We start from the raw sequence: 13,082 nt of genomic DNA, 5'->3' as shown, positions 1-13,082 counted from the left end.
AATGTGAAAACCTGGTTTAATCGTGATGGTTCTTAGCTATTTTCCAGGAAAGACTATTCAGAATTTTAAATTTCATCAGCTAAATTAAATAAAAATATTTTCCGGCAGCACGCTCTCTTGATGTACGCTACGTAATAAGTAAGAGCTTCATCAAGCTTCGTAGTACCTGACCGTAGAGCTCAAAAAGATTTAAATGAAAGTCCGCGAGAGATGTGGTTATCTCTACTCTTAATCAATAATAATGATTTTTGTCTTTTGAAGTCACCCTGTTCAGTACCCACAAATCAGAAAAATGGTGATTTTGACTCAACTGTAAAAGATAAACATATGATTTCGCAGTCCTTGTTGTAGTTTTTTGACGTCTACAGTTCAGTACTAAAGCAAGTGATTTTGCCCTAATAGTATATGCAGCCGGTTGCAAGAGAGCGCAATGGCAGCTCACTTTCCTCCGACTCGACTTAGAGCCATCACCACTGCTTATAGCTTATGTTACCTAAATTAACTGAATATATACTAAAATATAGTCAACGCATATGTGTGTGCATTAAAAAAAGAAACACTTATACAACGTAAATGGGAAAGATATAGCGTCGCCTCTTGTTTCGTTCCAGGAAGTATTTGTGTGAATGTGGGAATAGAATGTCGATCGTACAATGTCTATAAGTAAAATATACAGTTTAAAAAACATGAAATAAAACTTAAATTTACAATTTAAGAAGCCTCGACACAAAGAAACCTCTAAAAAGTAAAAAAAAATGTATTGCCAGTTGAAAGTTAATATTAGTAGTAATATTTTGACCGAGCGTCGTCTCGTCGGGGGACTGCTAAGTAAATAAAACAGATATAGCATACATCTGAAAACGATAAAACATGAAATTTAAATACAACTGAGCTATCTAGGCAGTGCTGGTGGATCTCAAAACAACAATATCCAATCGTCGAGTCTAAGTCTTAATTAGTTTACTCCAAAAAATTCGCAGTATAGACACAAACCGTGAACGACACCTGGCCTCACGGGGTTCGTCTCACACTCCTCACCACACGACTCGTGCTGGCTGTTTTAATGTATAGCGAGTTAGTTTAAAACCCCTGCAGGACATCGACCTCGTAAGATCGATTAATGCATCAAACTAAATTCGTAAGTGATTGTTGGAATATGAAATAAATAGGTAACTCTATTCGTTAACGATGTTAGGCTAAATAAAGACGGATTGAAAATGGTTCAAATGGCTCTGAGCACTATGGGACTCAACTGCTGTGGTCATTAGTCCCCTAGAACTCAGAACTACTTAAACCTAACTATCCTAAGGACATCACACACATCCATGCCCGAGGCAGGATTCGAACCTGCGACCGTAGCAGTCGCACGGTTCCGCACTGCGCGCCTAGAACCGCGAGACCACCGCGGCCGGATAAGACGGATTGATTTCCGTATTTTATGTAACAAGTAATTATAACTTCACTACCCATTTTGAGGTGTGGATGCAAGATGCGCAGGACTTCAAAGATAATGTTAAACGGAAAAGGGTTGTGCCCGGCAATAATGAAAGTATACTATTCTAGATAACATAGCTGAAGTTAACTTCTATTTTTTATTTACTTAACCATACCCTGTCACTTCGACGCTTGGATCAAAATAATACTACTTATATTAAACTCAAAGGGGAAATACACTCCTGGAAATTGAAATAAGAACATCGTGAATTCATTGTCCCAAGAAGGGGAAACTTTATTGACACATTCCTGGGGTCAGATATATCACATGATCACACTGACAAAACCACAGGCACATAGACACAGGCAACAGAGCATGCACAATGTCGGCACTAGTACAGTGTATATCCACCTTTCGCAGCAATGCAGGCTGCTATTCTCCCATGGAGACGATCGGAGAAATGCTGGATGTAGTCCTGTGGAACGGCTTGCCATGCCATTTCCACCTGGCGCCTCAGTTGGACCAGCGTTCGTGCTGGACGTGCAGACCGCGTGAGACGACGCTTCATCCAGTCCCAAACATGCTCAATGGGGAACAGATCCGGAGATCTTGCTGGCCAGGGTAGTTGACTTACACCTTCTAGAGCACATAGGGTGGCACGGGATACATGCGGACGTGCATTGTCCTGTTGGAACAGCAAGTTCCCTTGCCGGTATAGGAATGGTAGAACGATGGGTTCTATGACGGTTTGGATGTACCATGCACTATTCAGTGTCCCCTCGACGATCACCAGAGGTGTACGGCCAGTGTAGGAGATCGCTCCCCACACCATGATGCCGGGTGTTGGCCCTGTGTGCCTCGGTCGTATGCAGTCCTGATTGTGGCGCTCACCTGCACGACGCCAAACACGCATACGACCATCACTGGCACCAAGGCCGAAGCGACTCTCATCGCTGAAGACGACACGTCTCCATTCGTCCCTCCATTCACGCCTGTCACGACACCACTGGAGGCGGGCTGCACGATGTTGGGGCGTGAGCGGAAGACGGCCTAACGGTGTGCGGGACCGTAGCCCAGCTTCATGGAGACGGTAGCGAATGGTCCTCGCCGATACCCCAGGAGCAACAGTGTCTCTAATTTGCTGGGAAGTGGCGGTGCGGTCCCCTACGGCACTGCGTAGGATCCTACGGTCTTGGCGTGCATCCGTGCGTCGCTGCGGTCCGGTCCCAGGTCGACGGGCACGTGCACCTTCCGCCGACCTCTGGCGACAACATCGATGTACTGTGGAGACCTCACGCCCCACGTATTGAGCAATTTGGCGGTACGTCCACCCGGCCTCCCGCATGCCCACTATACGCCCTCGCTCAAAGTCCGTCAACTGCACATACGGTTCACGTCCACGCTGTCGCGGCATGCTACCAGTGTTAAAGACTGCGATGGAGCTCCGTATGCTACGGCAAACTGGTGACACTGACGGCGGCGGTGCACAAATGCTGCGCAGCTAGCGCCATTCGACGGTCAACACCGCGGTTCTTGGTGTGTCCGCTGTGCCGTGCGTGTGATCATTGCTTGTACAGCCCTCTCGCAGTGTTCGGAGCAAGTATGGTGGGTCTGACACACCGGTGCCAATGTGTTCTTTTTTCCATTTCCAGGAGTGTACATATTACTGTCTCTAGAGTTTTTCGCCTCTTGTTTAAATTTTTTTTATTTAAGTTTATATTATCTAACTTCTTACCAACTAGCATCATGGTATGGAAATGAAAGATGTAATTTGAATATGAGATTTAAAAGACTTGAAAACTAGTTTATGGGAATCAACTCATATTTCAAAAAGTAACTGGCTGCAGTTTTCTGTATTGATATAAATTACAAAGTCACAGATTCAACAACATTCGTAACGGATAAGCTTTATGTTAAGCTTTCGGAATTTCGGATGTCATCAGATGGCACTTATCTATAGACAGAACTAATTTATGGTGGGGCCTTAGTAAGTGAAACAGGGCCTCACATAAAAGGGTATTCAAAGAATTTGCGTCAAACGTATAGGCGTGATAGATCACGTCATAGGACAACTTTTATTCGAGGCAAAATGATGTATGAGATTTACCCTCCGACATTAGGCTTCCGTTTATAGCGATTATGCCCCCCGCGCACGTCAAGGATACACTCTGCTGCGGGCGGCAGTCTTGTGTGTCGTCTGTAATCCAGTCATCTGCTTCGTATTAAAGTGGACAGGCCCAGGATAATCAAAGTTTCTGTTTCGCTTCTAAAATACCTTTCCCCGCTTAGAGACACGCATTGTTCGGGTTTTCTAGTTGAAAATCATTCAGCACACCTGATTAATAGACACCCTGCTAATTCTGTGAAATCTGGTCCTCCCGGAGCCGGCGAAAACTGAAGGACGCGTAGCGTCACGGGGAAGCTTCGGCTAATATTTTGTCTCTAGTAAAAGTTGTTCCCCCTGACGCGATCTATCACTCGTAGACGTTTGATACAAAGACTCTGGAACATCCTGCATACTTATGACATAGCCAAAGGCATTGGTTGCATTCCGACATGAAGCATTGTAACATCGGAACAAAATACGAACGGAGACAGTCATTAGGAGGAATATCTATTCCACTTAATTTATTTCCAGTAACAACTACTACCACTATAATTATAATTACTGTTAGTAGCACTGATAAAGTAAAAGAATACGATGTACAAGCACTTATCTGAACTTGTGGCATTGTCTCGAGAGTTCATTATGTGGTCGTAACCAATCTACAGTTTTCGGCCATACGTCACTGCTTGTGTTATCATCCACCGTAAGACAGTTGAGCAGATGTGTACAAACAGCACACACAAAACTTCCATCACTCACATATTTCGGCAAAAATGGTGCTGAATTGTTCATGTTACGACATGAATTTCATCTTTTTGATGAATATGCCATGAATGATAACTTACACAAGACAGTAATTTCTGCTGACACAAAATACGAAAACTATTGCGGATTGGTGTGTCCTAGAATACGAGAAGATTGGTTACCTTAGCGCAGATCTGTAAGTACAACGATCTAACATCAGTGTAGTATGAGTAACGCACAAGGCAGTTATTGGACTGCCACGGCATGGTTTCTGAGGAAACAGCGAGTGGTCAACGGCAAAAACCGTACGAAAATCAAAGGCAAAAACCGTACACAAATCCGAAGGAAAACCGAGAATAATACAAAACGGGAAAGCCAAGCAGCGTTAACAGGGTACACACAAACCCACAATAGCAAACTGGGAGAAGATCCGAGAGCAAGTGAGCAACTGTGTGCGAAAGTAACGGCAACAGTCGGAAATCTTAGGAAATGGCAAAACACAAGTGGACGAGCAAAGCGCACATTTTTCCCCTAGCTTACGCCTCCATAGTGTCTTACCAGCTGACGCGATGCCCACACCGCGTCCGGTGTGGACGCGAAACCAAACAACTGTGGATGGCAAACGCTCATGTGTCTATTTCGATCTCCATGTTTGAATCCTATGAAGATACTAAAATACTCAATTTGCTTTGACACTGGAGGGCAACTATTATTTCCTTGGCTGAGAAAACCGCTGAGATACATATAGAAACTGTATCATTGTTACAGAGAACATGCACACTTACAATATCGTTATACGGGCTTAGAGAGCGAAGACCCCCTGCGATGGAAGAGAAGAGAGGTTTGTTTATCTTCACAAAATGAGTACCATAGTTTTTCAACTAGTAAAAGATACAACAAACAGTTGCAAACAACGTTTATGGCATATGCACATTTCGGTCTTTGTCCAGTTGGGACTATGTGCACGTATACAACGTTTTAATGTTTTTGCTTACATTTATTGCACTGTAGATGACCACACGATACCCGAAATATGGATATGGACAAATGTTTTTTGCTACTGATTGCTGTACCCTTTGTTACTTGTAATAGATACAACCGCTGGGCACAACTGCATCCCAGTGGAATCAAACCTGGCTACTGTTTTTGATTGCTTCTAATGGAGAATAGGTTTTCTACTAACTACTATTGCAACTGCTTTGCAGCTAAAGACAAGGAACTCTCTAAACGTTTGTCGATTCTATTACTATCACGGTGTGTATACTGACTACAGCCATACTCGTTCGTCTGTTTCATCTAAAAGGATTACATTCAACGTAATCAGAAAGGTGATCGGCGATTTGATGTTGAACGACCCCTGTACACTACATGTTAGAAAGACCACGCCTAACCAGTGTGGTGTCACCGCCAGACACCACACTTGCTAGGTGGTAGCCTTTAAATCGACCGTGGTCCGTTAGTACACGTCGGACCTGCGTGTCGCCCCTATCAGTGATTGCAGACCGAGCGCCGCCACACGGCAGGCCTAGTCTAGAGAGACTCGCCAGCACTCGCCTCAGTTGTAGAGCCGACTTTGCTAGCGATGGTTCACTGTCTACATACGCTCTCATTTGCATAGACGACAGTTTAGCGTAGCCTTCAGCTACGTCATTTGCTACGACCTAGCAAGGCGCCATATTCAGTTACTATAATTACTTCAAGAATGTATTATGAACAGATAATATTGTGAATCATGTACCGTCAAGAGCGACGTTCATCATTAATGGATTAAAGTTAAGTATCAAACCAATTATGTCCGCTTTCTGACTTCTCATTCCTTGTCATGTTCCAGACCTTAAGTCAGTATAGTTCTTCCATCTTCACGCCATGTGCGTGAGCTAAAACGTGTGCATTTCGGCCTCCGCTCGTAACACGGTGTTGGCTCTTCTGCTAACATAAAAACCAGCGTCCATAGTTCCGATCTATACCGCAATATGTTCAGCTTGCTCCGTTGTTAGGCATGGTTTCACTTGGACTGGACTACTCGTATGTTGGGCAAGAGGTCAATTTTCCCATTAAGTCTGCACAATCACATATGATGGGTTTGTTGGTTATTGGGAGCTCTGAGTGTTGGGTGGGTGGTGGAGACACTCAGGGAAACGGCAGATAAGTCTCAAAGAAGGGTAGTGAGCAGTCGGTATATTTTCCTTAGGTTAGTTAGGTTTAAGTAGTTCTAAGTTGTAGGGGACTGATGACCATAGATGTTAAGTCCCATAGTGCTCAGAGCCATTTAAGCCATGTTGGCCTGGCGGTCTCTCCGAAATTTTGGGGGGTGGGGGGGGGGGGGTGGGCGAGAGGCTATGCCAGCTACTACTGAACAGACTGGGCACAACAGACTGCGGATAGTGGCAACGAAACCTGCTGCTTGGGTTCTGACGCCATCATCGGTTCCTTTGAGCTGTTCGCTGAGTTGGTGCAGGCAGTTAGCATCGCTCGCGGGGTGTAAGCTCAGTCCTCTATTTGTAGCATCGTAGTCAGAGTTGATCGTGCTCCTCTGGTCTGGAGCAGAGTGGAAGGTCTAAACCAGTGGATCAGACGATTCTGCGACGATTTCCGATGCAGATTTTTCGACCTTCGCTATTGAGTGGTGAATTGTAGGCTCCCCCGGTTAGGTGTGCACCACCCGCAGGATGAAACCACTATGGAATCGTAGTACATGTGGCGTGCACATGAGGGTTTTTTTATAGAGGAGAATGTCCCTGGGATCAGTGATGAATTGCAGGCCCAGATCTAAGTGGACTAAGCCACGTGATTCACAGATAACGTTCATCGCCGATCTGAAGTAGAAATGGTTACTTTGGTATTACTACGTTGCCGAAGTTTACACGATAAATTTCCAGGATTATTGCTGTTTGTTAAAGGTAATAATGCGTAAATAGCATTAGGAACAGAAATTTCCTGGAAGTGAATACCAACGAAATCCAATAAACATAACGAGAATAGGTTAAACAACAATGATGGCCGTGTATTTATTATGTTAAAGAATTTAATAATGTCTGGAGAGTTTATTACAGGTTTAGAATGTGAAATAATCTGGGTAAAGGGGTAAATGTAAGCATAAAAAATTGGTCAAACATGGTAGTCAGATGCTTTTACAGACCAGAAATGTCAGAAGTTTCAGTGGCACAGAGCTTAAGACATTTGCCAAAGAGAGGGATTCCTGTGAGACGGTTCTGTACGTCTTGTCTGAAAATTACTTGGAACACACAGACATTCCACACGTGACAGCAATACCTTCGGCCTACAAGTAACTAAGAGACCCGAAACTTTCGAATCACCTAAAGTCGAGGAGGCAGTCGTTCATCATTAGGCTCTGACAGCATCAATGACTAAGGGCATTACAGGGAAAGTTAAAAAACTTCGAAAAGATTTTCGGTTGACAAGAGTGGCAGAAGACAAACTGTAGTGTCTACTTAGTCACCATCAAATATTCGGCTCCAGGACGAAGATGTGGAGCCCAAATGTGTAAAACATAGATGCATTGTACAATATGTCTTAGACAATTATGTGCTGACCAAGGTTGTGAAAGATGGAAAAGATCGTCCGTGGCTCAGTAGCTGATATAGAAAGATGCAGCGAAAGCAACGGCAGCTGCGTTTCCGATTTAAGCCTGGTTGAGAAAGAGAAGCCGAATGAACCCAAATTGAGCGTGAGGAGAGACATGAGAGAAGTGTTCAATAAATGCAAGGTACGCTCCGCCTTGCACCATATTCATGTAACTGTACCTGTTGTAACAGGTAACGCAAAATGGTTTGTGTTGCACTGTTATCGTCTTCTGGGCTCGACACTCATAGGGTGATGAAGGAGCCAAAGAGTGAGCTGAACCACGTCCGTATCTTCCCTAATGGTAGCCGCGTCATAAGGATAGTTACAACTGGAGCCAAAGTAAACCTTTTGTTTCGATGCGTAAGCTAAAATCTATCCCCAGATTTTCGCTTTAGTAATGCGTGAGATATAGGCTTGTGAAATCGAATGAGTGCTTTCGAACGCCCAGTATTGTGTCATATACACTACTGGCCATTAAAATTGCTACACCACGAAGATGACGTGCTACAGACGCGAAACTTAACCGACAGGAAGAAGATGCTGTGATATGAAAAATTATTAGCTTTTCAGAGCATTTACGCAAGGCTGGCACCGGTGGCGACACCTACAACGTGCTGACATGAGGATAGTTTCGAACCGGTTTCTCATACACAAACTGCAGTTGACGGGCTTTGCCTGGTGAAACGTTGTTGTGATGTCTCGTGTAAGGAAGAGAAATGCGTACCAGCACGTTTCCGACTTTGATAAAGGTCGGATTGTAGCCTATCGCGATTGCGGTTTATCGTATCGCGACATTGCTGCTCGCGTTGGTCGAGATCCAGTGACTGTTAGCAGAATATGGAATCGGTGCGTTCAGCAGGGTAATACGGAACGCCGTGCTGGATGCCAACGACCTCGTATCACTAGCAGTAGAGATGACAGGCATCTTATCCGCATGGTTGTAATGGATCGTGCGGCCACGTCTCGATCCCTGAGTCAACAGATGGGGACGTTTGCAAGACAACAACCATCTGCACGAACAGTTCGACGACGTTTCCAGCAGCATGGACTATCAGCTCGGAGACCATGGATGCGGTTACCAAAAATGTTCAAATGTATGTGAAATCTTATGGGTCTTAACTGCTAATGTCATCAGTCCCTAAGCTTACACACTACTTAACATAAATTATCCTAAGGACAAACACACACACCCATGCCAGAGTGAGGACTCGAACCTCCGCCGGGACCAGCCGCACGGTCCATGACTGCAGCGCCTTAAACCGCTAGGCTAAATCCGCGTGGCTCTGCGGTTACCCCTGACGCTGCATCACAGATAGAAGCGCCTGTGTACTCAATGACGAACCTGGGTGCACGAATGGCAAAACGCCATTTTTTCGAATGAATCCAGGTTCTGTTTACTGCATCATGATGGTCGCATCCGTGTTTGGCGACATCGTGGTGAACGCACATCACCCGACGCGATGGTATGGGGTGTCATTGGTTACACGTCTTGGCCACCTCTTGTTCACATTGACGGCACTTTGAACAGTGGACGTTACGTTTCAAATGTGTTACGACCCGTGGCTCTACTCTTCATTCGATCCCTGCGAAACCCTACAGTTCAGCAGGATAATACACGACCGCATGTTGCAGGTCCTGTACGGGCCTTTCTGGATACAGAAAATGTTCGACCAATGCCCTGGCCAGCACATCCTCCAGATCTCTCACCAACTGAAAACGTGTGGTCAATGGTGGCCTAGCAATTGGCTCGTCACAATATGCCAGTCACTACTCTTGATCTGTGGTATCGTGTTGAAGCTGCATGGGCAGCTGTACCTGTACACACCATCCAAGCCCTGTTTGACTCAATGCCCAGGCGTATAAAGGTCGTTATTACGGCCAGAGGTGGTTGTTCTGGGTACTGATTTCTCAGGATTTATGCACCCAAATCGCGTGAAAATGTAATCACATGTCAGTTCTAATATATTATATTTGTCCAATGAATGCCCGTTTATCATCTGCATTTCTTCTTGGTGTAGCAATTTTAATGGCCAGTAGGGTATTTTGCTCAGACTGAGGAGAAAATTATGGTGATGTGGAAGACAACAAATCGATCAAAATAGATGAAATAGTTTGTTTTTCTACCGTACGAATATAATTACTGAAATATTGTCAGGGCATAATCTGTGTATCTAGTTCTGTCTCCGGCGGATTAGTTTCGAGGTCCGGTGTGCCGGCCAGTCTGTGGATGGTTTTTAAGGTGGATTTCCATTTACCTCGGCGAATGCGGGCTGGTTCCCCTTCTTCCGCCTTTTTTACACTATGTCGGCGATTGCTGCGCAAACACTGTCTCCCCGTACGCGTACACCATAATTACTCTACCACGCAAACATTGGGGCTACACTCGTCTGGTATGAGACGTTCCCGGGGGGTCGACTGGGGAGCGAACCGCACAATAACCCTGGATCCTGTGTGGGGCGGCGGTGAGGTGGGTGGACTGCTGTGGTCTGTTGTGGGGCTGAACCACTGGGAACTACGGCGGGACGAAGCCACTTCGTCGTTTCTAGGTTCCAGTCCAATACACAATACACGTAGTACAGCACACACTTTATCTGCCAAGGAAATGTTTGGAATGTTTTTATTTTCTACTCACGTGAACATGTTAAGTACATGGACGACGATAAAAGTTTCGTTAGAGTTTTAATATACCATCAACATTAATCACTTGTGGAAAATGCTAACTCATTCAGCTATATTTTCGAGACAATGGATTTAGGTTATTTATAATCAGTTTTATTTTCTTAAACTATAAATATTACTCATTCCTGAATTCTTCGAGGATTAAACGTGCTTTTTGTTTATCAAAAAGTAATACATTGAGATAAAGATATACCTTAGAAAAACATGATTGCCGAAGAAACTAAAAGGAAAGAAGACAATCAGTAATTGAACTAAATTTTACTTATTAATGAAATATAAATAGCGAAGTCATGAAATATATGTGAGAAGCAGTAACTTTTCATAATCATTTGAATGTGTCACTCTCTAAACTGAACATTTTAACTTTATTTCCTGGTACAATCTTTGAAGTTCTTCTCTCCACAAAATATAAGAATGTACATTCAAGGTGATGTCTCACGGCCTTTCTGCAATACAATTACAAAGTTCTGAGCATGAGTATGAGTTACCACAGAACTGGGGAAGAAGATTCCTTGGTATGTAAGCACAGCAAATTGCTGTAATATCGAAGTCACGAACTAGAGTTCGTCTGGGTTAATCACAATTCCTACCTTGTAGGATATCCCTTTTTCGTGTTTGGCGGTGATAGTGCAGACCTCAGCCACGTAAGGGCGATGATATCGTTATAGCGATCTGCAAAACGTTTTAGGACAATGGAACAACCCGAGGGATGTCATAATTAAATTCCTAACTGATTTCCTAATGATCACTGAGGACAGGCTGGTTTCTTTTTTCGAAAGTTCGCTCAGCCGATCTGCGGTTGGAACGCGGCGGCCCAAAGGCAGCACACCTAATAATTAAATTCCATCTCTCCAAAATGGCGCATATTGTTAGGTGCTATTCCGCACAAAGCATTCTATTATTAATTTCCGCGTATCGCGGAGATATAAACATTAGCATTCGCTACTGTGCTTAGTAATCAGTTTTCATTGCTTACTGGAATCGGAAGTAACTTAATCATATTTCCTTGCATTTATGTTCCTGCTGTGATGTATTTGGAGTTAACTTTTTTAAAATCCCGTAACTGTCTCCCTTTGTGACGCAGAACTTCCCCTGTAATGGTCCAAAAACGTGGCGCCCTGCGTCGTTACACTCGGCCTCGGCGACGCTTTGAACAGCAACGTGTCGACACGTGCGAAAAGAAGGTCAGAGCTCATAAATTCATCTTAGGTGTACAACACGCGCCACTGTGGGCGTGCCACACGATGGAAGCGTCGCCTCACCCCTCTTCCCAGATTTCACCCGTTCTTTTAACGCATCTGCGATAGTGGTCAGAACAGCGATGCCCAGCGTTGAAATCACGCGGTTTTCTAATGATTGGGCAAGGAAAACATTTCAGACACACCTTTTCTCAGTATCGTGTCGAAAAGGTCTCAAGAGGAGGAGTAAAGGGTGTCAGAGTAACCACCCATTCCCTCGGGGTGCTCATTCTCACACATTTTGCGGTCTAAAACGACTGTTCGTAGTCACACTCTTGGCAACCCCCTGGACGATTCAATCCTTCTGAAAGGACTTCGTGAACCTGCAAACATACTAATCGTGATCGTACCCGTTTCCTGTGAACTGTAGCTCGACCGTAACTTTTCCTTTGGTATACGCGGTGGAACTACTACGGACCATTCAAAACCATCTGAAAAATTTTAAATATGATCCGAAGAGGCTAAAGATGTTTATGCTTCTTCATCCCTCGTGTTTCACGCCATCCTGTGGCGTGATAAGGTGTGGGTGCAACATTGGCTGCGTTAATAAAATAACGGTACAGGTTTCCCCTGAGTCCTCCCTCCGCCCCCCTCCCCCTTCCCAGTTCTCCAACACAATGAGTGCCACCCACACATCTTGACTGAGCACGTGTATAGAGACAGCCAATCATTGATTACTAGCAGCAGGCCTGACAGGTAACGATTTCGACACCTCTGGGATGAATGGCCCAATGAGGCTGACCTAGCTCCTGTTGGATGCATGCAAAATCTAAGGTGCGTCAAAAGGAATGCCCGTCACCCTAGCACCCACTAGTCAGTGACTGGCTGTCTCTGTATAGGTACATTTTTAAATGCTCAACAGAGATGAGAGTGGGACACCGAGGGTATTGCCCAACTAGGGGGACGGGCTAGCATCTTAGAGGGAGCCTTTGCCGTTTAGTTCACTCATGTGTCAATATCGCACACACCCGTGATCTCTCTACAAGAGGGCTGAAAATATATAAATTCACCCTTTGCTGCATCGGATCAAGTTCAAACTTCGCCGAATGGTTTTGAATGCCCCCGAGTGTTTCCACTCCGCATACCAGAGCAGAAACTGCCGTCGCGCCACAATACAAAGGGGTACGAGTAAGTTTAATATTGTTACAGGTCCTCGGTGGCCTTAGAGAAGATTTGAATCGTCCTGGGAGTGTCGGCAGCCGCAAAAGATGTCAAGAACGTCGTCCTGTTGCTCATTGCACTTCGAACTCTCGTTTTCGACAGCGAAATGTATGGTAATTAACGCTCTAAGGGA

This window comes from Schistocerca gregaria, chromosome X (assembly GCF_023897955.1).
Source record: "Schistocerca gregaria isolate iqSchGreg1 chromosome X, iqSchGreg1.2, whole genome shotgun sequence".
Taxonomy (NCBI): domain Eukaryota; kingdom Metazoa; phylum Arthropoda; class Insecta; order Orthoptera; family Acrididae; genus Schistocerca; species Schistocerca gregaria.
The sequence above is the reverse complement of the archived record's forward strand: the minus strand, read 5'-3'. Positions refer to the sequence as shown.